At 43.0% G+C, this 20,215-nt stretch overlaps 1 long non-coding RNA gene across 7 annotated transcripts in view; it reads right to left on the reverse strand.

The window, feature by feature from the left end:
• LOC131925793 (uncharacterized) overlaps positions 1-20,215 on the reverse strand; it is a 232,711-nt gene that overhangs the window by 193,122 nt on the left and 19,374 nt on the right. For 2 of the 7 annotated variants that reach the window (XR_009383343.1, XR_009383342.1), the window contains exon 3: positions 7,420-7,598. The exons of the other annotated variants lie outside the window; for them this stretch is intronic. This is a non-coding gene — a long non-coding RNA (uncharacterized LOC131925793). The remainder of the gene's footprint in view (positions 1-7,419; positions 7,599-20,215) is intronic. 7 annotated transcript variants of the gene reach the window in all.

Raw genomic sequence — 20,215 nt, forward strand, 5'->3', positions numbered from 1 at the left:
AAACCAGAAGCCAGTGTCTAATCTATGAAAACGAAACCCTTGCTGGGCATTCAAGAGTCATGTGGTCACATTTCTAACTAATGCAAGTGTCTTCAGATTGGTTTATGCCTTAAACTTAGGTGCTCTGGACACTTGGCACGGAATGGGTTTTCTTCCAGACAGCTGGACTTGCTGCAGCACTCTCCTTACACAGCAAGGGTGCAGAGCAAGCTGCCTGGTACCACTGCTCAATTAAACAGCTTTTATTTCCTCTGTGCATAATTTGTGGTTCCATTTACTTATTCATATACATGCACCCTACATGACCCAAGTCATCATTTTGCTGCCATTCCCCAATGTATGGAGCTGTGGCTTCCAGTGGAGAGAGATCTACCCATCTACAGCCTTCTGAAATGAAAGCGTATGCACAAGGTCATGGATTGGTGCTCAGTGTATCTGGATATCTTATACACTTCCGACTCCTGCCTTCATCCCTCTTCTCCTAAGGTGCATTCACTCATTCTCTGCTTACTTTAAAGCTTCAGTTCTGCTTCAGAGATACGTCCTGATAGGCTGAGTCACTGGGACTTTCCTCAATAAAGCACAGAAGATGGATAGTCACACTGCCTTCCTTCAGCTCTCATAAATCTAATAAATGGTTTCATCCCTATCGCCTCTCCCGGAATCCTTCACAGGGTCTTGGTTGGTTTCTGTTACAGATAAGAAGGGGGATGTTTGCCAACCTAGATATTGATGAGAATGAAAGAGCTACACTAATAATTCTACACCCCTATGACTTTATTCTTATTGGTCAACAAGCAGTGAGCGGCATTCCCTAAGTGAAAAACAACATGGCCAGAGCAATAATACAGAAGTGGGTATTGTCAGGTCACTTGGTGTCTAAGTTATGCTGGGCCAGCTAGTTCTTGGGGCTCCTGGGCATAAAAATGAGCTCTGGCAACCACTGCTGGATGCTGTGGGCTGCTTCCTTCTCTGGTCAGAGGGAATTAGAAAGCTTCTTGAATTTACCCAATTTTTTGTGGAAAAAAAATACAGGCACAGTTTCATTAAAACGAACTTCCTACAAATAATCATGTTTCTAAAATTAGAAGACAATATGTTTCAGCAGAAGAAAGAAAACAAGAGATTCAGACCCTGAGCAAGAAATATTTTCTTTGCTTAACCCAAAATCTCACTTATTTTATATTTTGTTCAGCATATGTTTTGTAAAACCAATTTCCTTTACCACTCTCCCCCATCGGGACTTTTCACAAATGAAAAAAAGAAAAAGATTCTTTAGCTTATAAGACTGGGTAGATTATTTTAGATATGAAAGCTTTTGCTTTTTTCTTTCTTTTTTTAGCTAAAGGCAATTGAGAGAAATGAAAGAAAGAAAGAAAGAAAGAAAGAAAGAAAGAAAGAAAGAAAGAAAGAAAGAAAGAAAAAGCATTTGTAATCTACTCCAATTAGTTTTTAGTTAGATTCTCACCATTTACTAAGTGAATCAATACTAGAAGATAGACCCTAGCCATAAGTTTAACAAGACCCTCTCTGATGAGCTGGGGGCTTTGTGGTATTGCTTTTGGTCACCATCTCTGAGATTTCCAAAGCTCCTGAGAAAATTATGTCTCTTATGTTTCATAATCTTAAAGTAAACTTTGCCAGGCCAACCTCTACACAGCATACCACAACTGGGGTCAATACCTCTGATACAGGAATACTGGGGTGTCTTTAAGAATGATGGAGTCTTTCTTGCCTTGAGAGACTAGAGTCCCTGATGACTAAAATGCCACCAAAGCTACCTGTAGTTGGCATTTTCTTTGGGCCACCAATCAGCTCCTGAATAAAGACACAAAAACTAATTATGAATGCTCAGCCTTAACTTAGGCTTGTCCCACTAGCTCTTTTAACTTAAATTTAACCTGTTTCTATTCATCTATGTTTTGCCTCGGAGATTTTTTACCTTTCTTTCATTCTGTATGTTCTACTTTCCTGATTCCTCTGTGTCTGGCTGGCTTGGTCATGGTGTCTCTTTGCTGTCTCCTTCTCCCCGAGACTAAATTCCTGCTCCTACTTATTCTCCCTGCCCGGAAGTTCGGCCTATACCTCCGTCCTTGCTATTGCCTGTTCAGCTACTTCCTTCATTGCTATTGGCTGTTCAGCTTTTTATTAGACCAATCAGGTGCTGTAGGCAGGCAGGGTAAAAACAGCAACACATCTTTACATAATCAAACAAACATTCTGCAACACAAATGCAACACATCTTTACATAGTTAAACAAATGCAACACATCTTTGGATAGTTAAACAAATATTCTGCAACATCTACCCCAAACCAGTGGCTTTTGTTGAAAATTAACAGAACCACAGAAGGTAAATTTTAAGGAGAAGTTCATTGTAAATTCAAAAGTAGGAGCTTGTGAAGAAGAAAGAGAGCTATGTTGTTCCAGTCAGGTATGGAGGTCAGTCGTATTTTTGACAAAAAGCCACATGGTAGAGAGGAGAATTTCAACGAAGGAGTGATAAAGCCCAAAGTATAATATAAATCATACTTAGGTCAGCATTTTAAAAAGATAAAAAAAGACAGGAGGGAAAAAAAGAAAATCTATATTTCTCTGAGTCAGTACTCAGAAAAGTGAACAGATCTAGAAAACCTTCATGGTGCCGCACAGGGACTGCACTAGATGGGGAGGAGTCTGGCCAGCAAAACCATATCACCTCAGGAAAGGAATAATTATTCTTTCCATCTCTTCACATGGCTTAAAGAAAACCTACCCCCTGAGGGGTGGCTCCCTGGCTAGGTGACTGGCTAATTCAACTGTATTAATTTTTAAGGGAGAACAGAATGGCAGGTCTCCACCCAGAGGTACATGCCATTCTTTTGACAAGAAGACAACAGCTTTCTTGTAATGGGTCTTCAATGCTACTGTAACAATTCTAAAGTATCAGTTCATGTAATTACATCTCACTTGAATTTTATCGCTGGGCTCCTCTGTGACAGCAGTAGGGCCTCCCTCCTAACTGTGCAAGAGTTGCTTGGTCTGGGTCACAGGGTCCCAAAGGACAGTCACCAGGTCTGAGAATAGTGGTTGATTTCAGAGGGAAAGACACCCAAAGCCTAGAGAAGCAAGAAAGCCAGTTACATCCTGCTTCTGCCTCACTTAGAGGAAGAAAAAAACAACCAAACAAGCAAACAATAAAACACACTGTAAACCTGTTCATTCTCAGCCTGCCCTCCTGGGGGCTTCACCTTTATAATGAGCTAGACTAGAGGAGACGACTGCATTCTGCTCCATATGAATTATCATTATAACAAGCATCCAGGCTGCTCATCAAAGATCCCAGAACTGGGGCAGTAGTGAATGGAGGGGGGATGAAGATGGGGGAAAGAAATTTCCATACAGAGATAAGTGTGGACGCTCATTAGAGAACAGGCCTTCACTTCAAAAAGACATGAACTCGGCACAGGTCTCCTGCCTGTTAAATATGTACAGAGTGTGCTTGTTTGATGATGAGAGTTGGAGTTTGGCTATTTGAATGGAAATGAATTTTAATAAGCATTTGAGGCAGGAGAAGCTGCAGCCCTCAGCTGCCCCTGGATCATCAGGCACCTTCCTCACCATCATCACCTCTGAGGAGAGAATGTAGAGTCCTCATCATGAGTGCAGAATGCCTGCTCTCCTCAGTCATTGTGGGTGTTCATTAACCTTGCAAGTTCCTTTGCTAGCATGGGAACACTGCCCTCCCTGGGAAATTTCCATATTCCTTAAGAAAGGTAGGTATGGAGTTAGCACTGGGGGTCCTGCCAACAAAAAGAAGTGGGGAAAAGCTCCTTGGGAAGTGAATGCAGAGACCATCGTGGTTAGCACTTTCATTACAACATTTCAACATGAACAAAATTGTGTACTCACATTGCACTTTTATAAAATTAAGTAAAACGTGGTTGTTTATTACAGATTTTTCATCCTGACAGAAAGATAAAGCAATTGTTCCTGTTTTGTAAATCTCAGTCCCCACTTCCAGTCCAAAATAAGAGCCACATCAAATACCCTTGGGTTATTTACCTCTTCTTGCCATTTAAGCAGACCTAGAGCTCAGAAACACTCCAGCAACCTTAACAGATCATGAATCTATCATCCTACCAGGAACAAAACCACTTAAACCTGTGTGGGTAAGGTGACGAGATAATTCTCAAATGCTTTCAAAGGAGCATGGCTGGGAATTGGCAGGGTGCCTCATGGAAAGCATGGATGAGCTGGTAGCTGTCTTTCCCAGCCTCTGCACTAACTCACACAGTTACTATTGTTTTCTGTTTGCTTGCTGTATTATTTATCGATGCAGACTCTAAGTCAGTAAGGTCAGTGACCCTAAGTTAGTCCAACCTCGTTAACCCTGATCCTGCGAATGTTCCTGCCCCACTCTTGTGACAGCCCTTTACTCCCATGCCATCTTCCTGGCATCTCTAATTAAAGAGTCAGTAAGACTCCTCCATGTGCTTACAGAAAACTACATAATATTTGTCTCATGTTTAGGACAGAAAACAAATACTGCCTAAGGATAGGCTTTGTGAAATCATTACTATCTAAGAACAAATATTGTCACCAGCACCACCTCTCTGCGACCTGCATGTCAGGTATTTTGGGTGAACGTCACTAACTCAGCTCTCAACAAAGCACTATAGAGAAAAGAAATCAAGCATATTCTAGAAGCTTCTCCTTGTCCAAATTCTCAAATAATGCATTCTTTTTCTTCCTTTCGTTTAAACCTTTATGTGTGCATGTGTGCAAGCATGCATGTATACATATGGGGGTGTGCGCGCATATGTATACGTGTTTTCAGGCATAGGCATGTCACAGACCTTTTATAAAGGTCAGAGGACAACTCTCAGCGCTCTAGCCTCCCCTTCCATCTTTTTTGCAGTTGAGTCTTTTACAGTTCACTGCTGGGTAACCCAGACCAGCTGACCAGGAGCTTCTGGGGCTTCTGTCTCCTTCTCCCCTCCTGCCACTAGAGGATTGGGGTTACAGGTGCTGGCCTTCTGTGGGTTCTGAGGATCCCAACTAAAATCCTTACACATGTGCAGCAAGTGCTTTACCCACTGAGCTGTCTGCCAGCCCCCAAATAGGGCATTTTTAAAGGCATTTGCAAGTGAATCCCTGTGCCAGTCATACCTTTTATGATTAAAGTTTGTTTCCTGAGGGTTGAGGTTCTCTCATGTGGTCCCCCATATGCTTTATACTTTCACTAATTTCAAGACTATATTCTGAAGCAGGAGATGCAAACACATGAGTGTGCCCCCCAAATCTATTGCCAGACCCTGCATAATTTAATGTCTGTGCTACTTTAGTCAGAAGGGTGTGCTGGGAGCTCTCTTCTCCCCCTAATTTAAGAAGTTTAATTAAGTTGTTTCTCCCACTTTCCTTTTCTTTTGAACGACTCTTACCCTGGTCCCGTGGGTCCTAGAAGTGGGTAGGGAAGAATAAGTACCTAGGAGCTGAGGTTTCGGAAAGGGTCCCAGCCACTTTCTCCCCATTACAGCCCCACCAGGCCACTCCAGCTGACAACCTAACAAGGTGATAATGGGCCCAGTTCACAGCAGGTTGTTTCAAATAGGTTGAAGAGGTTCATTTGCATTCAAATCTTCCCTCTCTGGCTGGCTTTTGTTTGGCCCCTTGATTTCTACTCCCAAGATACCCTTCAGTTGACTTGGAGTGGAACAAAATCACATTGCTTCAGAATTTGAATTGCAGGCTTGGGTTTTAAATGTGTCCCATTATTTCATCAAGTTGTGGTGGGGGAGGAGTGAAAGGAGAGAAAGAAGAGCAAAGAGATTCTGAAATGAAAGGAAGAGATGACAGATGGGTGCAAATGTCCCTTTTAAGTGCAGAGGAGCAGCTGATGCCAGGCCGTGAAATTAAATTAATGCATCTGTGGCTGGATGTGTTTGTTCTTCAGCCTCTTACTCCTGCTGGGAGATCTCAGGTTCACTCGCTGCACCAGAGGGAAGCCCTGTGCACACAGTAGGTACTGGAGAGAAACAGCCCTCCACCTTCTTGTGTCCTCCCATCCTAGAAGGACATGCCTCTGTGGAAACACAAGACCCTAAAATCAAACAGAAGGGGCAGGAAATGAGTGAAAGTAGCTCACCAGTGGCCAGAGGTCTAATCCAGTTTTCTCCTGCACCTAGGATGGCCTAAGTCATAGACAAGCCACAGTGACTGGGAAGCATTGGTACCCAGAGCCAGTTAGGTAAAGGTTCTAAAATAAATGTTCAAAGCAGAAGTTAATGCCTTGAAATTTCAATAATCCAGGAACTGCCACTTCTCATTGGTAGTGATGGGATCTAAGAGTGGTCCCCAAATGCCTCAAACAATCTGTGGTGGGACTACTACAGTAGATTGAAGGCCTGTGTCTCCTCCAGATCCTGATGTTGAAACAACAACCCCTAATAAAATGGCACAGAGGATTAGATCACAAGGGTTCAGCCCTCTTGAATAGGATTAGCACCCTCAGGAAAGAGCCACCCATAGGTCATACACCCTTCTTCTGCCAGGAGAGATAAACAGTGCCACTCAGCAGAGGGGCCTAAAAGCAACTAACCTAGCCACCCTGGTCTTGGACTTCTGCCTCCAGAACCCTTAGAAATGTCTGCCTGGTATGCTTAAGGCACCCAGGGTCCTGCTTTGTTAGAACAGCCAAACCAAATAAGACAGAAGTAGGGGAGGGGTACAAAAGAGCCATGCTTAAGATATTACTCACTGTCAGCTTGAATCTGTTGAAGAAGAGGAAAGAAAAGCCATTTAAACACATTATCATCTTCACGATTCCTTATCTAGGTAAAAGGTACTGAAATCTCTTCTGCTATTTTACTGCACTTCTCTCAGTACATACACTTCAAATGAGGAAAGAGACAAGACCTTTCCCCCACAGACCCCTCACTACTAGTGGGTAGATGAGTTGTTTAGTGGTTTTAGGTTTTAGGGGTCTTCCTTGGGCTTAATGTTTTGTTTTGTTTTGTTTTTTTTAATTTATTTGGGAGGAATATTAAGCCCTCTCCAGGTAGTGTCTGCACATTCCAGGCACAGTAACTTGGGAGGAAGCTGGGTGATGCCTTCCTGTTCTAATCTGTTGACTGCTTTGACTTGCACACAATGTGGTCTTTCTTCAGGCAATTTTCAAGTTGTCTTTTTGGATTCCTTACACTAGAAATGTGCACAACAAAGATGAAGGATGCTTAATGTGTAGGGAAGAAAAATGAGAGAAAAAAAGAAAGAATGTGAGCATGCTGGTCTCCTGCAAATTTCCTGGTGTGACACCATCTTGTGAATCCTCCATCAATTTCCATTTGTCTCATGTTACCCCAGCCAGCCCAACTGCCCTTTGTGTTTTGTCCATGATATCATCAGCACACTGCCTGATGTTTCCCTTGAGAGCTGCTTACCCAGTCAGTCCATATGCCACTCCCCCTTCTCAGCCAACAGCTTCACTCTCTAACACATTGCTGAAGTGGTTCTTGGAGCTGTCTCCAATGCACTAGGTTCAATGGAGTCACCTGAAGCAAGGCACACTGTCCACCTGTGCCAGAAAGATGTTCCCATTGTTTTTTGTCAATCCTTCTCTCTGCAAAGGAATTGGACAGGAAAGCTTGTCTTACCCCATTCCTGACACTGTCCTATAACAAAAGTCCCCGGAGTGTTTCTCATGGAAGAAATATCAAGCCCAGGCTAGATAAGCAAAATTGCCTTTCTCAGTGCTAAAGGACTGTTAACTCTGGGCTGTAGGTAAGCATGCCTTCTGCTTTCTCCTCCCTCTGCACAGTCCATTCTTACTCTAGCAACCCCAGTGTGATAGTTAATTTAGATCTCAACTTCATCGGTTAAAGAGTACCCAGATACCTGGGGAGTATTATTTCTGGTGTGTCCCAGGGCATTTCTGGAAGAAATCTGTGATCATCAGTAGACTGAGTAAGAAATATCTATTCACATCCAATGTAGACAGCACCTTCAGCTGCCAATGGCCTGAAGAGAATGAGGGGAGTTCCAACTTCCTTCTGGAGCTGAGACACTCTTCTCTTGCATCTGGACATTACAACCTCAAGGCCTGCCCAGCAGCACCTTCTCCCAATGTCTTAGGCTTTGCCCTTGAGCTGAGGTTCTCCAGACTTCACACAAGCTCCACAGACTTCAAATTGAAGGCTCTGGAGCCTCATATTTACATGGTCCAATAGACATGATCGGTCCTCTCTCATCTATCTGCTGGTCTGTCATCCCCCATCCCTGCTATAGGCGTCTTTATGGAATTCTTCCAAATACACTCAGTCATTATAACTGTCCTTTCAGGTGCCCATAAGCATCTTATCTCTTCTGCTGTCTCTTACCTTTTCTTTTCCTCCATGAAATGTCTATTCAATGTCCATTTTCCTAATTAAGATAAATTCTTATAACAAGAGTTCATCTTCTTGTGTGTGTATCAGATGCATGTGTGTAGATTTTAGTAGTAGTAAAGAAGTCTAGAATGGAGACTGAGATTCTGTTCTGATTATTTTTGTTTATGTTGCTATAATAGAAGACCTGAAGCTGGGTGCTTCACAAAAAAGAAGTTTGTTCAACTCACAGTTCTGAAGGTGAGAGGCTCTAAGCATAGGCATCATGAGATGAGGCAGGAATGTGAGAAAGACAGAGGCTGCAATGAGAGGAGAGTACAAGCAAGAGCAAGAGAAGCTGTATTGTGAGAGAAGACGCAGGAACATGAGGTAGGACCAGCTCACCTTCTACTCCTATGAGACTCAAGCTTCCCATAAGACCAGCATTCATCTCTTCACAAGGGAAGACATAATCCAATTTACCTAGCAACTAGATGCTGCCTCTTAAAAGTTCCTACCACCTTTCAGCACTGTTACAGTGGGGCCAAGCTTGTGACGCATGAACCTTGACAGCACAAACCACCCTGAACCTGATACCAGGGCCTTAACTCTCGATCTGTCTTGGGAAGGGGTTTGTCTGAGAGTGTTCATGCATGTGTCTGTACATGCGTATATGCACATGCTGTGAGTGGGGGTGCATGTGTGCTCTCTCTCTCTCTCTCTCTCTCTCTCTCTCTCTTCTCTCTCGTGTGTGTGTGTGTGTGTGTGTGTGTGTGTGTGTGTGTGTGTGTATGAAGGCCAAAGTTCAACTCTCTCTACCTTATATTTTAAGACAGGATCTCTCACTGTACCTGGAGCTCACTAATTTGGCTAGACCGGCTGGTCAGGGACTCCCTTGCCCGCCTTTTTACATGTGTACTGGGAATCCAAACTCAGCTCCTCATGCTTATGTGGCAAGCACTTTAACAACAGCTATTTTGGTAGCCCTACCTGATCTATATTATCTTCTCTAAGACAAAGGTTCTATAGTGCAAGGATGGAACTTGGAATGAGCAAAAGAGAGGGTGGGAAAATTTCCAGATAATTCTGATAAATAAATTAAAGAGGAGACAGGATTGACTCAAGACATAATATGTTAGATTATTCAGATCCTTAGAGAAATACCTGCTTCACAATTCCCTTTTAAATTATTTGTCTTTTATTCAGTCTCTATCTCTAAAGCCAGGTGCAATGGCACATTCCTATAATCTCACCACTCAGGAGATGGAAGTAGGTGGATTGCCAAGTGTTCAAACCTAGCTTGGGCTACATGGTAAGTTCTAAGCTATCCTGGACTATAGAGTAAAAATCTCAAAAAAAAAAAATCTCTATTGCTAGTTGATTTATTTATTCCACACATATTAATTAGACCTTTGCCATGGTCTGTGGGCAGCACGAGTCATTGAGGAATAATACAGTCAGGGTTGACATCACTCTTACAAATGCAGAGCTGAGAAAATCCATTAAAAGCCACATAATGGAATAATAATGATTGCTTTCGATCTAGCATTTCAGATACATACAGAGAGGCACCAGATTAAGTATCCTTAAAGAAAACTGCTGCTCACTGACTTCAGTTGCTGTTTTTCACTCCAAATCAATCTGAACAACCACGAGGAAGAATTTCATCACCTGTGTGCAGTGAAGCCCCAGTGTTTGTGTGGCACAGCTGCCTCTTTGGGGTCTCACCTCACCATCTTCCAGAACCCAGGGCTAGAGAAGACACATCCAAACAGACAGAATTTATTTCAGAAATTGCTGTGTGTGTATGAATTGGATCATTTTAAGGCACAGGATGGATACCTACTATGTACCATACAATGCTCAGTCCTGGGGTACAGAGACAAAGGGACAAGGTCACTGTATCTACACATTTACATGGCTCAGATGAGGCATTTTAAGCTGAACAGACCCTTTGAGTGGAGTAGTGACGTTACACCTAAAACAGCCTGGGACTGGGGAGATGGCTCATCAGTAAGGTGCTTGCTGCACAATTATGAGGACTGTGTTCAAGTCCCCAGCAGACACATCAACCCAGATGTAGCATCAAGCACCTGTAATCCCAGGGCTGATGAAGCAGACAGGGGATCCCTGGGGAGAGCATCAAGCTCCAGGTCCAGCAACAAACCCTGTCTCAAAAAATAAGATAGGAAGAAATAGAGGAAGACACCTGAAAGTGATACCTGGTCCCCACACATGTGCACAGATGAGTACCTACACACACACACACACACACACACACACACACACACACACACACACACGTAAACTTGACACCTTCACTGTCTCAAGGTTTTTGTCCCAACAGCAACAGAAGCCAATGGTTGAGGACCTCTCAGGAGTATCTCTGTGATTTTGTGCCATGACCAGAGTGTATCTGTCTCAGTTATAAAGTTAACTCACCATATGAAAGCCAATTTAACACAATGTATTAATGGAATACAAGAAATATACCACATGATTATCATAATAGCTACAAACATAATCAGACAAAATTCAATACCTTTTCACATTGAGAAAATGAAACCACTTGGCAAACACTAGAAGAGAATTTTCTCAACCTTGTGAGGATCATCCTAGTGAAACACACGGCCATTATTACACTTCATGGTAAAAGACTGGACACTTTACCCCTGATACCAGGAATAAGGTAAGGAAACCCACTCTTGCCACTTTTATTCAATGCCATACTAGAGTTTACAGCCAGAGCAATTAGACAAGAAAAAGTAATAAAAGTTACACACAAAAAGGAAGAAGTAAATGATCTTTTATAGAAAATATTAAAGGATACATACAGTATCTGTAGACAGTTCCAGCAATTTTGTAACTGGGTCCCATTGAAATTCTCTCCCACTTCCTCAGACTCCATAAGAGGAAAGAGGAGCCACCTGGGGATGACACAGGTCGTGACTGCCATTCTGTCTGTCAGCCATGGACTTCCTCAACACTGTCCTTCTGAACTCCACTTTCTTCTCCCATTAAAGATGCCTGTGCCATGAATCCCCTGAGACAGAGATGTGTCTTCTCAACTCCTTCAGTGCTGGCTTTGGATAAACCTGTTCCCTTTTTACCTCTTCTGGTAGATAGAGGATAATTAATGTAATTAATGTAAGATCTACACATGAATAGTGAACAATTCAAATATGAAATCAAGAAAACAATCCCATTAAGAATAGCATTGAAAGAATAAGATACTAAGGAACAAATTAACAAAAGACATAAAAGATTTGTAAATTAGAAACAGAAACACATTATTGAAAGTAATTAAGGTAGACACAAACAAATGGAAAAGCAGTCTGTATTCATGGACTAGAGACTTGCTATTGTCAGCATGACAGTATATCCAAATTAATTTACAGATTCAATGTAGTCTCTACCCAAGCCTCCCATTTATCCCCTTTTTTCAAAAATTAACATATGGGTTATAAAATTTGCAAGAAATTCAGAATAGGCAAGATCATTTTGTAAAAGAAAAACAAAACCTCTCTTACTTCTTAATTTCATAACTACAAACAAATTCACAAAATAAAGTGAAGCTACAAAAATTAAGACAGTATGACATTAATATAACAAAAAAATGTGTGAATCAATGGAATGAAATTTAGAGTTCAGGACTATAGCCTTAAATTTACGGCAAATTGATTTAACAAGGAAGCCAAAAAACAATTCAACAAAAGGAAAACAGTCTTTTCAACAAATGGTCCCAAAACAGTAACTGCAGTCATATCCACAAGCATGAAGTCAGACCCCTACCTCACACTACATCCAAAATTTATTTGAACTGGATTAAAACCTCAGTCAGTATCAAAGATAAAATCACTGGAGAGCAATGTAGGCATAAACCAATGATTTCTTAAATATCATGCTAAAACAAAAGGAAAAAATAATACAAGAACAATTAAATTGAAATTCTGAAATTGTGTGTTTTGATGAATACTATCAAGAAAGTGGAAAAACAGCCCAGAGAATGAGAGAAAATATTGACATTGTCTGACAAGAAGCTTATGTCAGAATACATGAAGAACTTTCACAATTCAAAACAAAGGTAAATAGCTCAACTTTAAAACGGACAATGGATTGAACAGACATCTCTACAAAAAGATATATAAATAGACAATAAACATGAAACACTGCCCAATATCATTTATGTTTAGGGAAATAAAACTACAGTGAAATTCCCCAACATTCTATAAGGACAATTATAAAAAATAATGATAATAATAATAATGTGCTATTAAATCATGTGAGCATTTTAGAAAACAGACCAGTAGTTATTGAATTAAACAGTTACCATGATTCAGAATATATCTAAGAGAACTGAAACTATAGACAGACTCATACATGAATGCTCATAATAATGCAAGTCAGCCCTCTACAACTAAAAGTTCAATATAAAAAAAAAAGCAAAAAACACTGATCAAAAATACTTAGGAAAAATGCCCATAATGCAAAACTTGAAATTTCCATGTACCAGGTACAATAAGGAACTCATATGAATAAACTGATACATATTCACACCTTGCCTTAGCTTCCTGCCCTATGACCTCCCAATACAGGTCCTCATGTTCCTTAGCTATGTTATGTGACTGTGATCAGCCTTGAGTCTCATTCCTGCAGTACTAACAAAGGTTATGTGTGCATTGAATATGTACAGACTTCTTTTGTAAATAGTGGCAGCTACTAATAGGACATCTACATTATACTATACAATATACATAATATAGAGATGGTTTAAGGTACATGGGAGGACATGTATAGTTATATGCTACTATCATTTTATTTAAGGGACTTGAGCATCTTGGTGGGTTGGGACTCCTGGGTGGGGAACCATCCTCTTTGGATCTGGAGAGATGACTCTGGTCACAATATCTGAAAAGTGGAGACAATCCAAGGTTTACTAATGAATGGATAAACAGAACATGGTAAATCCCTGTAATGAATCTCAATTCACTCTGACAGGGAAATAAATACTGATAGTGGCCACATCATGGATGAACTAGATATGTAGCAAGGAATTTAACTTCACCTAAAGAAAGTTTTGCTGTTGGGTCCTGGTAGACAACATTTAGACCCTTGTTATATCCTAAAGATGGAGCTTTGGTCAGCCATATGTTAACAGAATTTAAAGTGGAGACTTTGGGGCATATGGCTACCAAAGGAGACTGGAAACCAACCAGGTTTACACAATCAAGTTCAAATAACAACATAAACAACAAAGCTCTTGGCACCTTCTCTGGTTAGCTGTGCCTTGTGGGTACCACTACATATTAATAATATGATGATAATAATAACAAGCTATAATCATGAGCATAATGTATATCAGTGAGTTTTATAAGTACTTCTAATGAATTCTCAAATTTGATCATCTTAGAGACTCCACACAAAACTGGTATTGGAAGCAAAGACATGATATTGTGTTCCCCAAAATATTGTGCACCCTAATAAACTTATCTGGGGTCAGAAAACAGAATAGCCACTAGATACAGAGGCCAGAAAATGGTGGCACACACACCTTTAATCCTAGCATTCCGAAGGCAGAGATCCACCTGGATCTCTGTAAGTTCAAAGCCACACTGGAAACAGCCAGACATGATGACACACGCCTTTAATCCCAAGAAGTGGTGGCAGGAAGCAGAAATATATATAAGGTGTGAGGACCAGAAGCTAGAAGCTTTGGGCCTGGTTAAGCTTTTAGACTTTTGAGCAGCAGTTCAGCTGAGATCCATTTGGATGAGGACTCAGAGGCTTCCAGTCTGAGGAAAGAGGATCAGCTGAGGAACTGGCGAGATGAGGTGGCTGTGGCTTGTTCTGCTTCTCTGATCTTCCAGCATTCACCCCAATACCTGGCTTCAGGTTTGTTTTTATTAATAAGACCTTTTAAGACTCATGTTACAAAATACTGTCTCATAGACTGTCCTTTTTAATGTCTCATCTTGGAAATATGCTCGCTGGAGGAAGCCAGATACACACAATACTCAATTTGTGTGGAAATACAGAGAATGGGCAAATAGACACAGAAAGTTACTAGTTACTGCCAGGACCTGAGTCGGGGGAGGGAACAGACAGTAGCTGCCAGAAGCTATGGCTTCGCCTCTCGAGTGCTGAACACACTGTAGACTTAGGGGTGAAAGAGGCACACCTTTATTAATACACTAAAGGCCACTGTGGCACTCAAAACATTCCCCTCGACCACACTGAGATGAGGAAAGGGGGTACTGACTGGAATTGGTAAATGAGTCACCCTCAAAACATTCTACATCATTACACCCAACCAGGGTGACATGCTCGTCTCTGCTCTGTGTGAGATGCTGCAGCCAGTAGAGACAGGGAGCAGAAGCAGAAAGCAGAGGCCTGCAACCCTCGGCTCTGCCCCCTCCCACCTACATACTCTGAACAGACAGGAAAATTGTCAATTTTTCCATAACATATCTGGTCAGTCACACACACACACACACACACACACACACACACACACACACACACACACTTCTGCCTTCTCATTAAAATGCCACTTCTGAGTCATTTTAAAAGGGTCAGGTCAGATGTTGGTTCTGAAACCTTTGACAGCTGCTGTAATTGCCTGAAAGAACAGTGAGTGATGACTGGTGTAGTTTAATCTTGGAGTTTCTGCTTGGTTGTTAACATGACACTGAGAACACAAGTTTGAGAACACCAGAATGAGGAGAGAATCCATCTCAGCCATCTCTGGATGGTCACCTCTTCCCTGGACTACCATATTCCAGCCTAAATTCTGGGATCTGCTGCCTTTCTGCCACTCACAAGTCACAGGGTCTCCTGAGTTACTAGGCATTTTTACATTTCCATCAATGTTAATGCCATCACCTCCCAGCTCTGTAATGGACAATCTTCATAAGATTCATCTGTGGATAATTATTGTAGAGTGAGGTAGGGTGAGGCAAGGCATGAGCAGAGGGTGTTCAGGATACCTGCAAAGGCAGCCATTTGAGTTTAGGATTAGGAGGTCAGGGAGTTGTCCTCAATTTAGGTAATACCAGAGTTCTGAGGACAGCTCATTAATGGAGTAGCTCTAGAGAACACAAGTAGCCCAGAGCTGCTGTGTATATCTATCATCCTATCACTCCAGAGAACCAGATAAAACCTCAGAGGGTTATAGCAAACAGCATCATAGGAAGGACTGCAAGAGAAAGGAAAGGTCCTATGAGCATTCCAGAATGAGAAAATAAACTTGCATTTTGATGGAGACCTAATGCAAGAAGAGAACTCTTGAGACTTCAAACTGATAGGATTTTAACAAGTAAAAGAAGGGGACCAAGAGGGAGATATTCAAAGAATGTTCCAGATGAATGGAGTAGCATCAGCCAAGGTAGGAGGAAAGAAAGATATTGATAGTTGGATGTCAAGGTTTGTTTTGGTCTCACTGACACAGGGGCAGTGCACATTGGAGGCACCAGGGATGACTCAGGGGAGAAGCGAGTGTATGAAAGCCGGAGGCTGACCTGGAGGAAGGCAGAGGCTAACTGCTTCTAAATAAGAACTGCCAAGGAATCATTTTGATACTGAGAATGTCTTTAGAGTCTTGATCATGTTCCAACATTCCAACATTCAAGTGGGAAATAACAGCACGACCTGGGAGGTGATGAATCTGAGTCAGTACAGCACCGAGCTCAGCTGAGTAGATGGAAAATTAATTTTCTCTTCTCCTTTCTATCCCATTCACAAATTGCATTGTTCTGAATCTGGGGGTCAGTTACCTGCTGAATGGCCTGAATCCTATCAGGTGTCTGTTGGTAGTAGATCTGTGAGTCTCTTTGTCCTCCCCAGGATCCAGTAAAAGGCACAGTTATTCTGTATCCAGTAGAGGCACTGTGAGCTGGGTCTAGAAACTGGCCTAGTTGGATGCCAGAGGCTCTGCACCACTGGCTATTTATCTGAGCGTGAGAAACTCACAGCTCCACAGCTTAACCCCAGCTGGCCTGGCCCTGCATGCCAGAGGCTGCTTGGCAGAGCTGCTGCCCCCCTCCCTTAATCTCTCTCTCCAGAGACTCATTTAGGCTGACCAGACATGTACTTGGCATTCAGGCGGCATGCTTCCCCCCTTCTGCCTCCACTCCGTGGAGCCTAAAGGGTGATTTGGAGGTGTGCAGCCCTTTATATCCTTCCTCCCCTTCGGCTGCCAAGGCTGGGAGTCTTTTCTTGCTCCTAAGGACTTTCTAGCTGCTTCATCAGAGCCATTGTTGAGGGGAGTCTTCACACGCACAACCGACACCTGACGACTTTCCCTCTCCGCAGACGGAGAAATCAGCGCTAAGAGAAGTCTCATTACAGCTTGCGCACACTCAGCCCCATGGAAGAGCGAAGTCAGGAAAAGAACAATCCAGGTTTACTGTTCGCTTTTGAAAAACCGTGGCTGTAAAAATGCTCTCATTCTCTACTAATGGGATTAGAGGGAGCCAACCCTCAGTGCTTCCTATCCTCCCATCTCCTAGCAAAGTCCTTTACAGATATGTAGGTCATCATACTCCTTCAGTCCTCTCTCATCTTCTCTCATCTAACTAGGGCTGTTTCACCTCCTCAGCAATCAGGATGCAGCTCCACCCCCAGCACCTTGCCTCTTCAGTGAAAGAACACTCCTGCTCCCACTCCTCCCCCTGTCCTTCCCTTTCCCTCAGTTTGCATACCTGCTGGCCTACTCCTATCAGCTCCTGAGCACCATCCTGGGGCTCAGTCAGGATTGATGCCCCATCAGCACCTGGCACTGTGCTAGGCTCAGCTGGGGGTGATGCTTCCATCGGCACCAGAGTACTGTGCTGGGACTCAGTGTTGGGGGGCATGACCCCCAGTCTGTTCTACTCCAGTCTGTTCTTCTTTACTGTTCCTATGTATCAGGGATCCAACAAAGCCTTTCACTGTGAATGACCAAATCTTGCTGAAGTTTGTGTCCTTCACCATGTAGCTGGTATCCAATCCACCAGATCTGCTGTGACATGTCCAGATAATAAGGGTAAACATTCTTTTACAGCTACTGGTTGAGAAATATTTAATTCTAGATATTCCTAACCCAACTCATTGCAAATGGCAACACTATATAAACCCTCACAAATTTGTTTATTTCTCTGTGTTTGGCTGCTTCTTGGAACAGAGGAAATAAAAATTGTTTGAGGTCAGAGTGAGCATACACTCATCTGTAAGAGAAAACAATGAAACGATAGACAGAAAAAAGTAGAGGTCTGTGGGTACAGGGGGTGACTTATGTTAACTTTGTTAACTGCTGGAGGAGGACCAAGCTCTGCTGGTCTCTCTGGTCTTGGCCTCTAAAGCAGAGCAGCTGAATGACAAGTCTACCCTTCACCAGCTCCACATTCTTCCTAGAGGAGCCAACCTCTCAGCAGTATTAAAACACCTTAAACTGTGTTAAAGGTGCCGGTCTCTGACCACAAGCAAGGAGAGCTAGCATGCCCCTCTTGGGTGTTCCTGTTACCCCAGAGAAAGAAGTATCCTTGGCTCCTAAGTGCTTGTGCCAGGGAGAGAGTGCCGTGTATCAGAGACCTGCCATCTCCCCTGGGGTAGCCATTCTCAGTCTGCCATCTTCCTTCTTTCTATTGGATGATGTTCTCCTCTATTTTCATTTCCAGCTATACTTCAGGGTACAGTTGTTGAGTGATAATTTCTTTGGTCCTATTAAAGACTAGTAGGCAAAGGGCAGTGGACCATTAAGAGAAGGGACCTTCCAACCAAATGTGTCATTTCCCAGGAGGTTCACTGACAGGTCTACTGTGGCTCACATGGAGTTGGTTGTAATTTTATCTGCCTTGACTAACAAAATACCTGAGGAAACTTCTCCCAGGAGCAGGGATTTATTTTGGTTCATGCTTTAAGGGGTTTCAGGCCACCATGAAGGTTGTGACAGAGTATACCATATTGTCCCAGCCAGGAGACTGCTTGCACTGGGGGCTCTCTCCTTTTTACACTTTTAATCCACTTGGGCTCCCAGCCTATGGAATGGTGCTGCTTCTATTCAAGGATGGTCTGGTCCTCCCAGTAGTTAATCCTTTGTGGAAACCCAGAAGCCTGCTTTACTATCTCACAGATGCTTCTCACTCCAAGCAAGTTGACAATTAAGACTGTTAAAGGAGCAAGTCTCACTCAGTACTATCCCTAACCTGTTGCAAAACAGAGGATCCTGTGTCCAAAGTTACCACTCTCACAATTTGAAGCAGAAAGCAGACTCTGTTGAGAGGAGAGATGGGTGGGAAATATCCTGGAAAACTAACAATTGTGAAGAAATACTGATGCCTCTTTGAGTTAGGGAAGGCCATCGCTCTATAGGCTACCTCCTGGGTGGATATGACAGGATGACCCAGAGAGCAATGACTGCTTGCAAGTAAGCATGGCTTTACAAGGGGCATCTTGATGTCCAAGTGGTGAGAACCTGTTATGGTTTCAATGTGGTATATATCCATTAGGCTCATGTGTTTCAACACTTGGCCCAGCTGATGGTACTATTTTGGAAATTTGTGAAACATTTAGGAGTTGGAGCCTAGCTGGGAAAGTAGGTAACTAGGGGCAGGACTTGAGGTCCTACAGCCTAGCCACTTCACTTCCTGTCAGCTGTTTCCTAACTGCAGATGCAATGTGACCAGCAACCTCATGCTCCTGCAGCTGTGCCTTCTCCACCATGGTGAGCCTAAATAAACCCTTAGCCCCAAGTATGAGGAATTCCAAGGTCAGAATGCATCTGGATAGAAGCAGTTATGCCTCTACCACACTGAGTGAGTAATAGTAAAGTGAACCCACAAGTGGTCACAGTGATGTGAGCTGTTCTATGTTTTTAGTACAATGAGAAATGAAAACCACTCATCTTCAACTGGTGAGATATAACATTAGAAAATCACATCTATGAAATGGTGTGAGTTGGAGAAAAGGAAGCTGTACTGAGCCATGTCAGGCTCCTTCATATTCTAGCTCCCTGCCATGCTCTTTCTCAGAGTCTCACAAGCTGGTCTGGAACTCATTATATTGACCCAGAACTCATGGCAACCCTCTGCCTCAGCCTCCTACATATTGGTATTATGGATATGAGCCACCATGACTGGCTTCCAAAGACTATAAACTCCTATCCAAGTTACATGAAGACCTTTACATATGTTGAGAATGAAAAAGAAATGGCCAGGAAAAAAGATGCCTCCACAGTTTATCAAGATCATACAGGAAATAAAAATAGACTATGAGCAGTCCCCACCAGCCAGCTACCAGGTGAGAGACCTGCCTGCAGGCTGGACCACCACTGCTGCCACTCACTGGATGTTGTTCCCCAAGACCCACTCTGCCAGCCACCCCCACCCACCTCATCATCCTTGGCCAACCCTTCCCACAACTCCAGCAGACTCCATAGTCATAGGAACGGTCTACACAGAACAGGTGAGTAACTGGCCTCCCAACTGAGCTGCCCTAACCTCCAGGGCACATACCATGCCTCTCCCCCTCCCATCTCAGCACCAGCAAGGCAACTGGGTCCTGCCCCCAACTGTGGTGGAATTCCACTGCTCTGATACACCAGCCAGCCAGCAGGTGAGAACCTGCCTGCAGGCTGCACCACCACTACTGCCACCCACTGGATTCTGTTCCCCCAAGACTCACTCTGCCACCCAACACCCCCCCCAACCTCATCATCCTCCCCATGGCCTGCCTTTCCCTACAACTCCAGCAGACTCAAAAGGCACAGGTATAGCCCACACTAGTTGGAAGAACAGGAAGATACACTGGATCTAGTCACCCATACCCCCACAAACCTCACCTGAGATACCCTACTGGACCTGAAGATCTGCCAGTCACCATAACTCTTGGCCATTCAGGC

This window comes from Peromyscus eremicus, chromosome 15, assembly GCF_949786415.1.
Source record: "Peromyscus eremicus chromosome 15, PerEre_H2_v1, whole genome shotgun sequence".
Classification (NCBI taxonomy): Eukaryota; Metazoa; Chordata; class Mammalia; order Rodentia; family Cricetidae; genus Peromyscus; species Peromyscus eremicus.